Here is a 12,167-nt window from a genome sequence, read left to right as displayed (position 1 = left end):
CGGCTATATCTACGAGCACTTGATGTGTAGATACATGAGCCACTGATCATGTTTGTAATTCTATGCAGGGGTTCCAACTATCCAGAATGCTTAGAGATGGTGAGATATACGTGTTCATGGGAGATGCTACGAAAGTAGCAGTAGTTGCAGTAGGAGTTATTCATTTATCTTTTGGTTCTGATAGGATTTTGGTTTTGAACAATTGTCTTTATGTACCTTCTTTTAGAAGGAATTTAATTTCGGTTTCTAAACTTGCTTTGGATGGTTATAATGTTTGTTTGGATCGTAATGTTTCTATTATGATGAATAAACGAATTATATGTTCTGGTACATTGCAAGACAATTTGTATATAATTAATCCTAGTCAACCTGCACTGCAACTGCAATTTAGGGAATTGAACAACACATCTTCTAACTCTACTAAAAGAAAGGAACCTTCTAGTTTGAACCAAACATATCTTTGGCACTTGAGATTAGGTCATATTAACTTGAGGAGGATTCAAAGACTGGTAGTAGATGGGCCTTTAAGCTCATTGGCAGTGGAGCCATTTCCAGTTTATGAATCCTGCTTGGAAGGTAAAATGACTAATAGGCCTTTCAAGGCAAAAGGGAATAGAGCCAAATAACTGTTAGATTTGGTTCACTCTGATTTATGTGGACCCATGAATATCCAAGCAAGAGGTGGTTATGAATATTTCGTCACTTTCATTAATGATTATTCTAGATATGGGTACGTTTATTTGTTGCACCGTAAGTCTGAGTGCTTTGATAAGTTCAAAGAGTACAAAGCTAAAACGGAGAAGCGACTTAATAAAAGTATCAAGTCACTACGATCAGATCGTGGTGGCGAATACTTGCTTGGAGAATTTAGGGAATATTTATCAGAAAATGGGATAGAATCCCAGTTAACTGCACCAGGCACACCCCAGCAGAACGGTGTAGCAGAGAGAAGGAACCGGACTCTTTTAGAGAGTGTTAGATCGATGATGAGTTATTCGGATTTACCCAAGTCGTTTTGGGGACATGCCTTAGAGACAGCAGCTTATCTTTTGAACTTAGTACCTTCTAAGTCGGTTCCTAAAACCCTCTTAGAATTGTGGATCGGGGATAAACCGAGTCTAAGACATATTCGAATATGGGGTTGTCCAGCACATGTGCTGAACAAGAACGCGGCTAAGTTAGAATCTCGTACAGAAGTAAGGTTGTTTGTAGGCTACCCCATGGGAACGAAAGGATATTTATTTTATAGTCCGAAAAATCGGGATGTCATTGTTAGCACCAATGCAAGATTCTTGGAGGAGGACTATATAATGAATCACAAACCCATGAGTAGTGTCGTTTTAGAGGAACTAGTGGGAGGGACAAATAATACCCATGAAGCTGTAGTACAAGTAGAACAACCACAACATAATGTACAACCTGTCACTAATACCGCACCAGTGCCTCGTCGTAGTGGGAGGGTTGTTCAACAGCCTGATAGATTCATGTTTTTGGGAGAGTCTTCAGACTTGGTCCCTGGTGAACATGATGATGATCCCCGTACATACGAAGAGGCAGTACAAGACAAAGATGCAGATCTTTGGCAAAAGGCGATGAAATCTGAGATAAAATCAATGTATTCTAATCAGGTCTGGGAGCTCGTGGAACCACCCAAAGGTATAAAACCTATTGGATGTAAGTGGATCTACAAGAAAAAGAGGGGATTAGATAAAAAGGTGAAAGCCTGGAAAGCAATACTTGTTGCGAAAGGGTATACTCAAAAAGAAGGTATCGATTATGAGGAAACCTTTTCACCGGTAGTCATGCTTAATTCAATCCGTATTCTTTTATCTATATCAGCTCATCTTGATTATGAGATTTGGAAAATGGATGTCAAGACAGCTTTTCTTAATGGAAGTCTTGAAGAAACCATCTATATGCAGCAACCAAAAGGATTCATTAAGGAAGGCCAAGAGCATCTGGTATGTAAGCTTAAGAGGTCTATTTATGGACTTAAACAAGCTTCTAGAGACTGGAATATTCGTTTTGATCAGACAGTCTAGTCATATGGATTTGATCAAAGTCCAAGCGAATCGTGCGTGTATAAGAGAAGTGAAGGTAATGCAGTGGTTTTTCTAGTACTATATGTAGATGATATTTTACTCATTGGAAATAATGTTGAGATGTTGTCATCAGTAAAGGCATGGTTGTTCAAACAATTTGACATGAAGGACTTAGGTGAAGCGGCATACATCTTTGGGATCAAAGTTATAAGGGATCACAAGAAAAGGATGGTGGCTTTATCTCAAGAGCCCTACATTGATGAAGTATTAGCTCGTTTTAACATGCAGAACTCCAAGAAAGGTTTTTTACCTTTTAAGCATGGAGTTGCTCTATCTAAGAAGCAGTGTCCTTCAACACCTATGGATATAGAGAGCATGAAAGCAGTACCTTATGCTTCAGCATGTGGAAGCTTAATGTATGCTATGTTATGTACGAGGCCTGACATCTGCTTTGCTGTAGGCATGGTTAGTAGATATCAGTCGAACCCAGGTCAGGAATATTGGAGTGCAGTAAAAACTATACTCAAGTACCTGAGAAGGACTAAGGAGTATATGTTAATTTACAAGGCCTCAGATCTATTTCCTTTGGGATATACTGATTCAGATTTCCAATCAGATAGGGATAAGAGGAAATCAACCTCGGGATATGTTTTTACTTTGGGAGGTGGAGCCGTTATATGGAGGAGTGTAAAGCAGAAATGCATTACAGACTCCACCATGGAGGCCGAGTACATGGCGGCCTCTAAGGCTGTATGTTTCAGGAACTTCCTTTTGGACTTAGATGTGGTACCTAATTTGCCTAGGAGTTTGACGGTGTATTGTGATAACACTGGTGCTGTGGCAAATTCAAAGGAACCGCGAGACCACAAAGCAGCTAAACATATTAAACGTAAGTATCATCTCATACGAGGAATCGTAAAGCGAGGGGATATAGTTGTGGCTCACATATCATCAGAAGATAACTGAGCAGATCATTTCACAAAGAGCTTGCCAACCAAGGTTTTTGACAAGCATGTGGAAGCGATATGAGTCAGATGGATGGACACATAGATTTTTATGTAATAGTGGATTAAATAAACACTGATGTACACATAGAATATTTTGAGTATAAGTGGGAGATTGTTAGTGTATACTGAAAATATTTATTTGAAGTATGTACATTTATTTCTGGCCAGTTTATTTGAGAATTATTTGAATGTTTACATGTTGTCTAATATTATATATTGTGAACAATCTAGTATCAAATGGGATACAGAATATTAGATTGTTAAATACGGTTATATAATATAATAAGGTTCACAGCACAGGTGGTGTTGGACAATCCACTGGTATGGCTGTAGTATTATTTAGATTAGTTTATATTGACTAATAAATAATACTAGTATACTTTGTGTATATTGAACAGGATCAAATTTAGAATTGTTCCCTTAATACTGATTAAGAAGGAGAACTAAGATTCTATGTTATTATTAATGCTTAGGTTCTTAATCCGGAAATAGTAATTGACACGTGTATATTATTTACATGCTTTGATTTATATATGAAATAATTCTTTTAAATTATATCATTATATTTTGGGTGATGGAATTATATACACGGTGGATATTATTTATTGAAGGAATCCATGTCCTGATAATATTCGGGTTAATGATGTCCCCTTGAAAGCTCACAAAGATTTAATTATGTGAAACCCTGCCGGTGGAATTTATTCTGGCATAATTAAATAAAGGTTGAGTGGATGATCAAGGATAAAAGATATTAATTAAATAAATTATCAGTAATTTATTTAATTAATGGACATATAATATTTTAAACATGGGGAATTTAATAAGCAAATAATATTGGAACCGAATTAATTAAATTACGGTATTAGGAAAGGTAGTGCAAATATTAATTCTTTAGTGGATTGAATTAATATTTAATTACATTGGGCTAGGCTCAAGATGTAATTAGAAGGCCCAACCTAATTATCCATGGTCCCTATTGTAGCCTATATATATTCTTATTCTCTTCTTGCTTGAAATTGTGTGAAAACATATTGTAGCCACCAAGGAGCAAGAAGAGAGGATAACTTGAGAAGACGGTGGCCACACTTCGCTCAAGAGAATTTGGGAATACAATAGAAGAGCGTGAAATCAACCATTAACAAGGTAATCCTCTTTTCGTAATCTTTATCGTAAAACGTAGTAACACCCTAAGTCCGTGGTTCCCAACATCATCACCATCCAAAGAACCACCTTCAAAACCCCACACTGATGTGTCTAGTGAAAAAGTTTGTAAACCGAAAGCTCCGTCTCCTCAAAGACTTATCTCAAACAAACAATCTGCTCAGTTAGATAAGATTTTGAAAGTTTTTAAGCAAGTCAAGATCAACATTCCTCTTTTAGATGCAATTCAACAAGTTCCCTCTTATGCTAAGTGTCTAAAAGATTCGTGCACTCATAAAAGAACCGCTCATGTTCCTAAGAAAGCTTTCTTAACCTCTCATGTTAGTTCTGTATTGTCAAATCAAATCCCTTTGAAGTACAAAGATCCATTGTTAAAACTTCTGTTGGTGAGTCACCCACACTCGATCCTATTCAATCGTTTTCCACTCTTAATCAGCGTTTGGTAGTTGATAATAAAACCCATGATGTTCTTATTTCTAGTAGCAAAGTTCATAACCAAGAATTAAGTCATTAATTTGCTTAAACAACATAAAGAAACGTCTAATTGGTCTATGAATTATATTTGTGCTATGAATCTTATCTTGATGCATGATCTTATCTCTCTAGTGGATAATGTTGTTCGTATGAGTGAGTTTCAAATGTGTGTTGATTGTGTTACGAAGGTAGTTTTCCCACGCTATGGTATTGGTTAACAAATATTTTTTGTGTGTGTCTCCCATAATAAAGTGTATGTATGGAGGAGTAATTATGTGTGTGTGTGAGTCTGAGTGTGTGTGCGTTATAGGTAATTGTGTTTCTCCGGCGTGCCCTTATCAGGTATTCTCGTCCTTTTACTTTGTCATTTTTCTCTCATTTGCATACATTGAGGACAATGCATGATTTAGGTATGAGGGAGGGGTTTAGTAGTATTTATATATAAAAAAATCCAAAAAATTTGAAAAATTGAAAAAAACCAAAAAAAATCAGAGATATTTTAGCTAAGTTGTCCAATCCACTCTTGTACTTTAATACTAGTTGGTGTTAGCAGTTTTTCAAAAAAACTTATATATATAATGCCTTTAGATGATTTGAACGTAGTTAAGTAAGGTTGTCTTCATGAAATTTGTGTCGAACGGATTTTTTCTTAAGAGTCCAAGACGACACATTTACACAAGGTCTTTGTAGGAAAGATTGTTTAAGGAAGTTTTCGATATCTGAGACAGAGCACACATGTTGAAATAATGTCGAATCAAATTTTCGCAAAAAAAAAATGCTTGAATAAACTACTTCAATACCCACTATTCCTCACAAATAAAAAAAATTGAGATAATGGGCACAAGTAGTATAATTGACTAGTCTTGTTTTGTGGTCTTTGTTACTCGAGTAATTAAGTCCGTAAAGGTATTTCAAAACCTAGTGCCCTAAGACCATCTGGTTTGGGAGTCATTGGCCCAAAACTCGCTACATGGGTAATGTAGAAAGCCTAAGAAAACGGATATTGCACAGTCAATTAGAAAAAAAAATTGTGAATTTTGGCTAGATACTTGTTTTGATAGAGATTGGGTCTGTTCAATATTGGTTTAAAAAAAGGAAATGTACTTACTCAATTGATTCTTCAGAGACCTATTTCACGACACACCTTGGGATTTTATGTAAACGCTCAGAGTCGATATAAATCGATTATTGATACCTATATCTTGGCTATAATTAGAAGAATCTTAAAGGCATGTATTTTCCTAAAAAATCTCGTGTTAACATTGATAAATATTATTGTTGATAGAGTTTGGACACTTACTAAAGTATTTCACAGATTTTATAGGCATATCTTTTGTAAACCTTTAGGAGACAACACTCCTCTTGTAGAGATCGTCTATGAGTTTAACGGGTTCGTAAACCTATAATTTCGCGCCACGCCTATGAAAAGGAGCATATGACTTTTCTTAGTTAGCATATTTCTTTTGATTTTTCTCGAGGACGAGCAAAAGATAGGTATGAGGGCATTTGATAGGTCCATATTATTGCATATTATCAATACCTATTTTATGTCCATTGTTGTAATTTTATTAATTAATAATTTTTTTCCTTTATTTTGTAGGAAAACAAAATTAAAATCAGAATTTAAGTTGGAAAATGTGCAAATAAGGAAAGAGGTGGACTATTCTAGAAGTCAAGGGAATTGGAAGATAAATAAAATACTTATTGGAGAAGAAGAAGGAAATACTTTAAGAATTCTATTTGTATTCCAAGACCCAAACCCTCATATTTTCCCCATATATATGTGCTCCCCTCTTGTATTTTACACATCCAACACCCAAGACAACCCAAGACACCCAATTAGTTATTTGGTTTGTTCATATATTTATCATGTGTAGCTAAATTTGTTCTCTAGGATGAAGATGAAGTTCATTTAATTGCTTTGATATCTTCTTGTTCCTATTATTTGATTCTCATAATTTTTCTTGGTGTTTATTTGTTTAATTGACAAAGTGATTTTGATATAATATTGTTACCGGATTTATTTTTCATAGCATATGCTTACTCCACGAAATTTTGATGGGTTATTGTTAGATAACAAGTTTCTTAATATATACTTGTCTCGTTAATTAAAATTTATTTGTGAAGAAAAGAGAATTGATTTTAGGGCGAGTTTATATTAATTGTGATTGATTAACGGATTCGGATTTCTAGGTTTTCCATATTATTTGATCTATTTGCTAATTAAGTTAATTCAAACTCCTCTCAAATTTCATTATCAAGTTCGTCTGATTTAAATTGTTAGGGTTTTGAAAATTCATAATCTCTGTGAATCGACATGTATTTGCTACTGTTATGCCCGCTTTCGGCCATGGGCCCTAAACAGGTCCCTGTGGGTGTACTAAATAGCTGGACTCTCGTGTGTGGGCTAGAACCATGGATTTATATGACTTGGGCCAGCACATGCGGGTTGGGCTCGTAATATGCGAGCTGGGTTCACATGCGGGCTGGGCTCATGACATGAGAGCTGGGCTCACACATGTAAGGTGAGCTCACATTTGTCATTTGGGCTCTCATATGCGAGCTGAGCTCGGTTGTGCCCACGCGAGGTGGGCTCAGGTGCCTTCATGCGAGGTGGGCTTAGCTGCCCACACGCGGGCTGAGCTCATGAGCCCACATCTTATAGAAACAGAGGTAACATTATATTTATTATTTGAAGGCGGTGCGGGCCGAGGTGACCAGGCCGGGCCGCATCGAAAGATTTTGTGTGCAACATGGAAAGTGACTCATAGATGACTGAGTTGCTCGTAGATTTCGGGGTCGACACGGGTTGTTCCTACAATCACGGGAAGGATTGCGGAGATGCCGGGAGATTGTAGGAAGCGTGTGGAGCTGATCGAGATTTACGTGACTAATTGGCTGAAGGCCTGACTTTATCGTGGGCTTGGGCTGCACGGGCTGAAGAGTCCTAACCCTAGCCTACGTGACTTGTTCCCCAAGAACTACGTGAGGCTTGATCCCTATAAATAGGGTACGTAGGCACTTGTATGAGACATGAGTCGACACTTGACAGAGAATAACAAACCCTATTCTTTCTTAAGGAGTCCACATACAAGCTCAGCTACCACCAAACAACCTTCCTCCGCCCTCAAACACCGTCCTTGATCTTTGTTCCGCCCATTAACCTCCACAACATTGTTATACGAAATTCTCCCTATAACATTTGGCGCTAGAAGGAGGGGGACGTTCATCTTAGGGAGAAAGATGACCAAAGAAAGCAAGCAAGTGACGACACCAGGGAGCGGAGGCAAGAAGGACCCTACTTTCAAACACACGCCCCCAGAGAATCAGGCGCCACCTCCACCAATTGCAACCATGGACGGGCAGGCTGTGATGACGTATCTCGAAGGGCTGGCCGATCAGATGAATCAGATCAACGCCCGAATGTCAAAGGTAGAAAGAAGCTCGGTCCGGAACGCCAAGCGTAAGGCGCGCCGCCTCAAGGTCTCACAGCGTAGCTGGAAGGGCAAAGGCCCTCAGAAAAAGCTGATCCACGATTTTGATGACGTGGCAACCGAGACCAAACAGAAGAAAGAAACATCACGCGAAAAGGAAGATATACCCCGAGGCCATGATGAGCGGGGCAGCCAGATCTCTACGAGATCGGGGCCGAAGCCAGCTTCATCTGAGGCAAGGTCAACTAGCGTGCTAGACCGAGTGGGTAGAAAACTAAGCGAACATGACCTCAGGCTCAAATTGGAGAATTGTAAGAAGGAGAGAGAAGAGAAAGAGCCCGTGGATAAAAGAGGCTCGAAAAGGGAACGGGCAACGACCCCTCCGGAAAGACGTCAACACACCTCACCCAGGAGGGAGGAGCGACATAGACGCAGATACAATCGTGAAGAGGAGTCGCAGGACCGAGCTGGAGGAGGGGGACGCCGCGAACGACCTCAGGGCTCACATCATTCGAGTAATGCGGGAGGTGACAGAGAAGGGGAAGTTGTTAGAGTAAGGGACCTGAGAAGGATCTTAGATGAGATGGAGCAAGAGAAGAGAGGGCCCCCTACTTCGGCTGCCCCCTCTCCGTTTACGGCTGCTATCCGATCATCCCCCTACCTCGGGTGTTTAGGCACAACCCCGACCTTCTATTCAACGGCGAAGCCGACCCGGCGGAGTACCTTATTCAATTTAACACTGAGATGGAAGTCTATCAGGTGCCGGAGATGACCCGTTGCAGACTCTTCGCGGCATCACTCAGAGGTAGCGCCCAACAATGGTTCTCCAAGTTGGGACCGGCTAGCATAAGAACGTGGAGGCAGTTGGAGGACTTGTTCGTCAGAAAATTTCAGTCGACCCTCCACTATTCGCCTCCTGTGGCCACGTTAGCCAACATCAAGCAAAGGGAGGGGGAGCCCTTGGCAGAATACTTTCGTCGGTTCAACGCCGAGGTCCCCAAGGTGAGAGGAGCCAGTGAGGAGACCATCAAAAATTTCTTGATAGCAGGGCTGAAAGAAGGATCGAAATTTTGGAAGAGCCTCCAAGCGAGTGAGCCGAGGACCTTGGCCGAGTTCTATGAGCAAGCCAAACCCTTTAAGAGGGTAGAGAAATCAATGAGAGAGCTGAAAATCAGCGAAAACTATCGAGACAAGAGGGACCGATCCTCAAGCCCTGACGAAAGGAGGAAGACATATCGGCGTAGTTCGAGCCTGAAAAAGTCTGCCCGTGGCAAAGAGACCACAAAAGATTCGGGAAGGCCTTACACAAGCAAATGGCAGACACACACCCCTCTGGTAGCCTCTATCGACCACATATATGCTACATATGTGGGGAAGGGGGTATTCAGGAAGGCAACTCCTCTCACAGACTACAATAAAAGAGACACTTCGAAGTATTGTGCATACCATGAGGCCACCGGACACGATACAGCTGATTGTAGACAACTAAAGGATGAGATCGAGACTTTGATTAGACAAGGGAAGCTTACGGAGTGGGTTGTCAAGGAGGTTCGAAGACACAGGACGGATTATCATACCGTCCCTCCTCCACCCCCAGAAGACAAAGAAAGGGTCCCTCGGGCTGGTAGTATTCATATTATTCTAGGCGGGTCTCACATTGGTGGAGACAGCCGGAAGGCGATGGACAGATATGCCCGGGAAGCAAAGGACAAGCCGCTCACCAATGTCAATCATCTAAGCCAAAGGCCCCCGGAGCTCTTTGAAAGGGAGGTCGATGATATCGTGTTTAAAGAGAATGATGCAAAATGGGTGCATTACCCTCATACCGATGCCCTAGTCATAAAAATGAAGATTGGGACGGTGAATGTTCATCGAGCAATGATGGACACCGGGAGCTCGGCTGATGTTTTGACTTATGATGCCTACAAAAAACTGGGATTATTGGATAGAGAATTAACCTCAACAGGTGGGCACCTGTACGGGTAAACGGGAGACTCGATCGGAGTGAAAGGGACAATTCGGCTCCCGGTGACCATAGGAGAGGAGCCTCATGTGGCCACCCAGATCGCTATGTTTACAGTCGTAGACCAGCCCTGTGCCTACAATGCTATAGTGGGCAGACCCCTTATGAGGGCAATGAGGATGGTGACCTCGATCCATCATATGACGATAAAATTCCCAACCCCCACGGGGGTAGACATCTTGAAGAGCTGTCAATACGAATCCAGGGTCTGCTACAACCAGGCACTCAAAGCGGCCGAGTCAAGAAATGCCTCAAGGGAGATAGCTGAAGCAGGTGAGTGCGACATCCCCATGGAAGAGGCAGAGGGCAGGAAAAGAATACGTCCTGAGGGCCACGAGACTTGTAATTTGATTTCAATTGAGGAGTTGCCCGAGAACTACTTCGAACACATGGGAATTCATGTGGAACCACGCCCAGGGGCCTTACTAATGGAAGCATCTCAGCCCATCATGTTGATACAAGAGGGGATTGTAGAGGAAGCAAGTGATGAAGAAGAGAGCCCAGAACAAATCACTGCAACACTTAGGAGAGGGAAGTGGGCACACAAAGAAACAACAATCACTATGGACCCACCCAACGGAATCACTCGAACTGTAACTGCGACCTCTGAACGCTTGATAAACCCGACCCAAGCTCACCAAACCGAGCTCAAGGATGCGGAAGGTTTGGCAATCACGGAAATGGAAAAAACTAGCGAGGCTCGAGCAGATCTAGACCCGAGAATGCCCTCAATGGTCGAGAGGGCCGGGGCCGCAGAGGACACAATCCCGATCTTGGTAGACCCAAATGATCCCTCCAAGGTACTCAGAATAGGCTCTAACCTAAGTCCTGACTTGAGAGAGGATCTAGCCCGCTTCCTAAGGGAGAATTTGGATGTCTTTGCATGGTCACACTCCGATATGATAGGGATTGACCCAAATGTCATGTGCCACCGGCTCAACTTGGACCCGAAAAAGAAGGGGGTTAGGCAAAAGAGACGGCCGATTAGTGGAGAGAGGGCAGAGGCCCTCAGAGAAGAAGTGGATAGATTAATGGAGGCAGGACTTGTGAGAGAAGCCTTCTACCCCGTGTGGCTGGCCAACCCTGTGCTTGTCAAGAAGCCCAATGGCAAGTGGAGGACATGTGTAGACTTCACCGACCTGAACAAAGCTTGCCCGAAGGACAGCTTTCCTCTACCCCGAATCGACCAGCTGGTTGATTCCATGGCTGGGCACGCGCTGCTTAGTTTTATGGATGCTTATTGGGATATAACCAAATCCCCATGTATGGGCCAGATCAGGAGCACACCTCCTTTATTACTGATCGGGGCCTTTACTGTTACATCGGGATGCCCTTCGGGCTCCTTAATGCGGGGGCAACCTATCAAAGGCTGGTGAATAAGATGTTCAAACATCAATTGGGGAAGACTATGGAGGCCTATGTAGATGACATGCTGGTGAAATCGAAAGAAGCGAGGGATCATGTCCGCCACCTGGCAGAAATGTTCCAGATCCTAAGGGAGTACAGAATGAAACTCAACCCCCAAAAATGCGTGTTCGGGGTTGAATCGGGGAAGTTTTTGGGATTTATTATCAACCATAGAGGCATTGAGGCCAACCCAGCCAAGATACAAGCCCTACTCGAGATGAGATCCCCTCGACGGGTGAAGGGTGTTCAAAGCTTAACGGGACGAGTGGCTGCCTTAAACCGCTTCGTCTCAAAATCCTCCGATAAATGCCAAGAGTTCTTCAAAGCAATCAAAGGAGTGGGGAGGAACTTTAAGTGGACCGAAGAATGTGAGGAAGCCTTTCAGAACATAAAGAAGCATCTCAGTAGCCCTCCCATGTTGTCCAACCCAAAAGCAGGAGAAACTTTGATCCTATACTTGGCCGTCTCCGACTTTGCAATAAGTGCAGTATTAGTCCGAGAGGAGGATGGTGTCCAGATCCCGGTATATTATGTGAGTAAAAGGCTAGCCGATGCCGAGACTCGATACACAAGCCTCGAAAAGCTAGCGTATGCTCTGATTCTGGCCTCCCAAAAACTC

This window comes from Apium graveolens, chromosome 9, assembly GCF_009905375.1.
Source record: "Apium graveolens cultivar Ventura chromosome 9, ASM990537v1, whole genome shotgun sequence".
Classification (NCBI taxonomy): Eukaryota; Viridiplantae; Streptophyta; class Magnoliopsida; order Apiales; family Apiaceae; genus Apium; species Apium graveolens.
Note: the sequence above shows the minus strand (reverse complement) of the source record.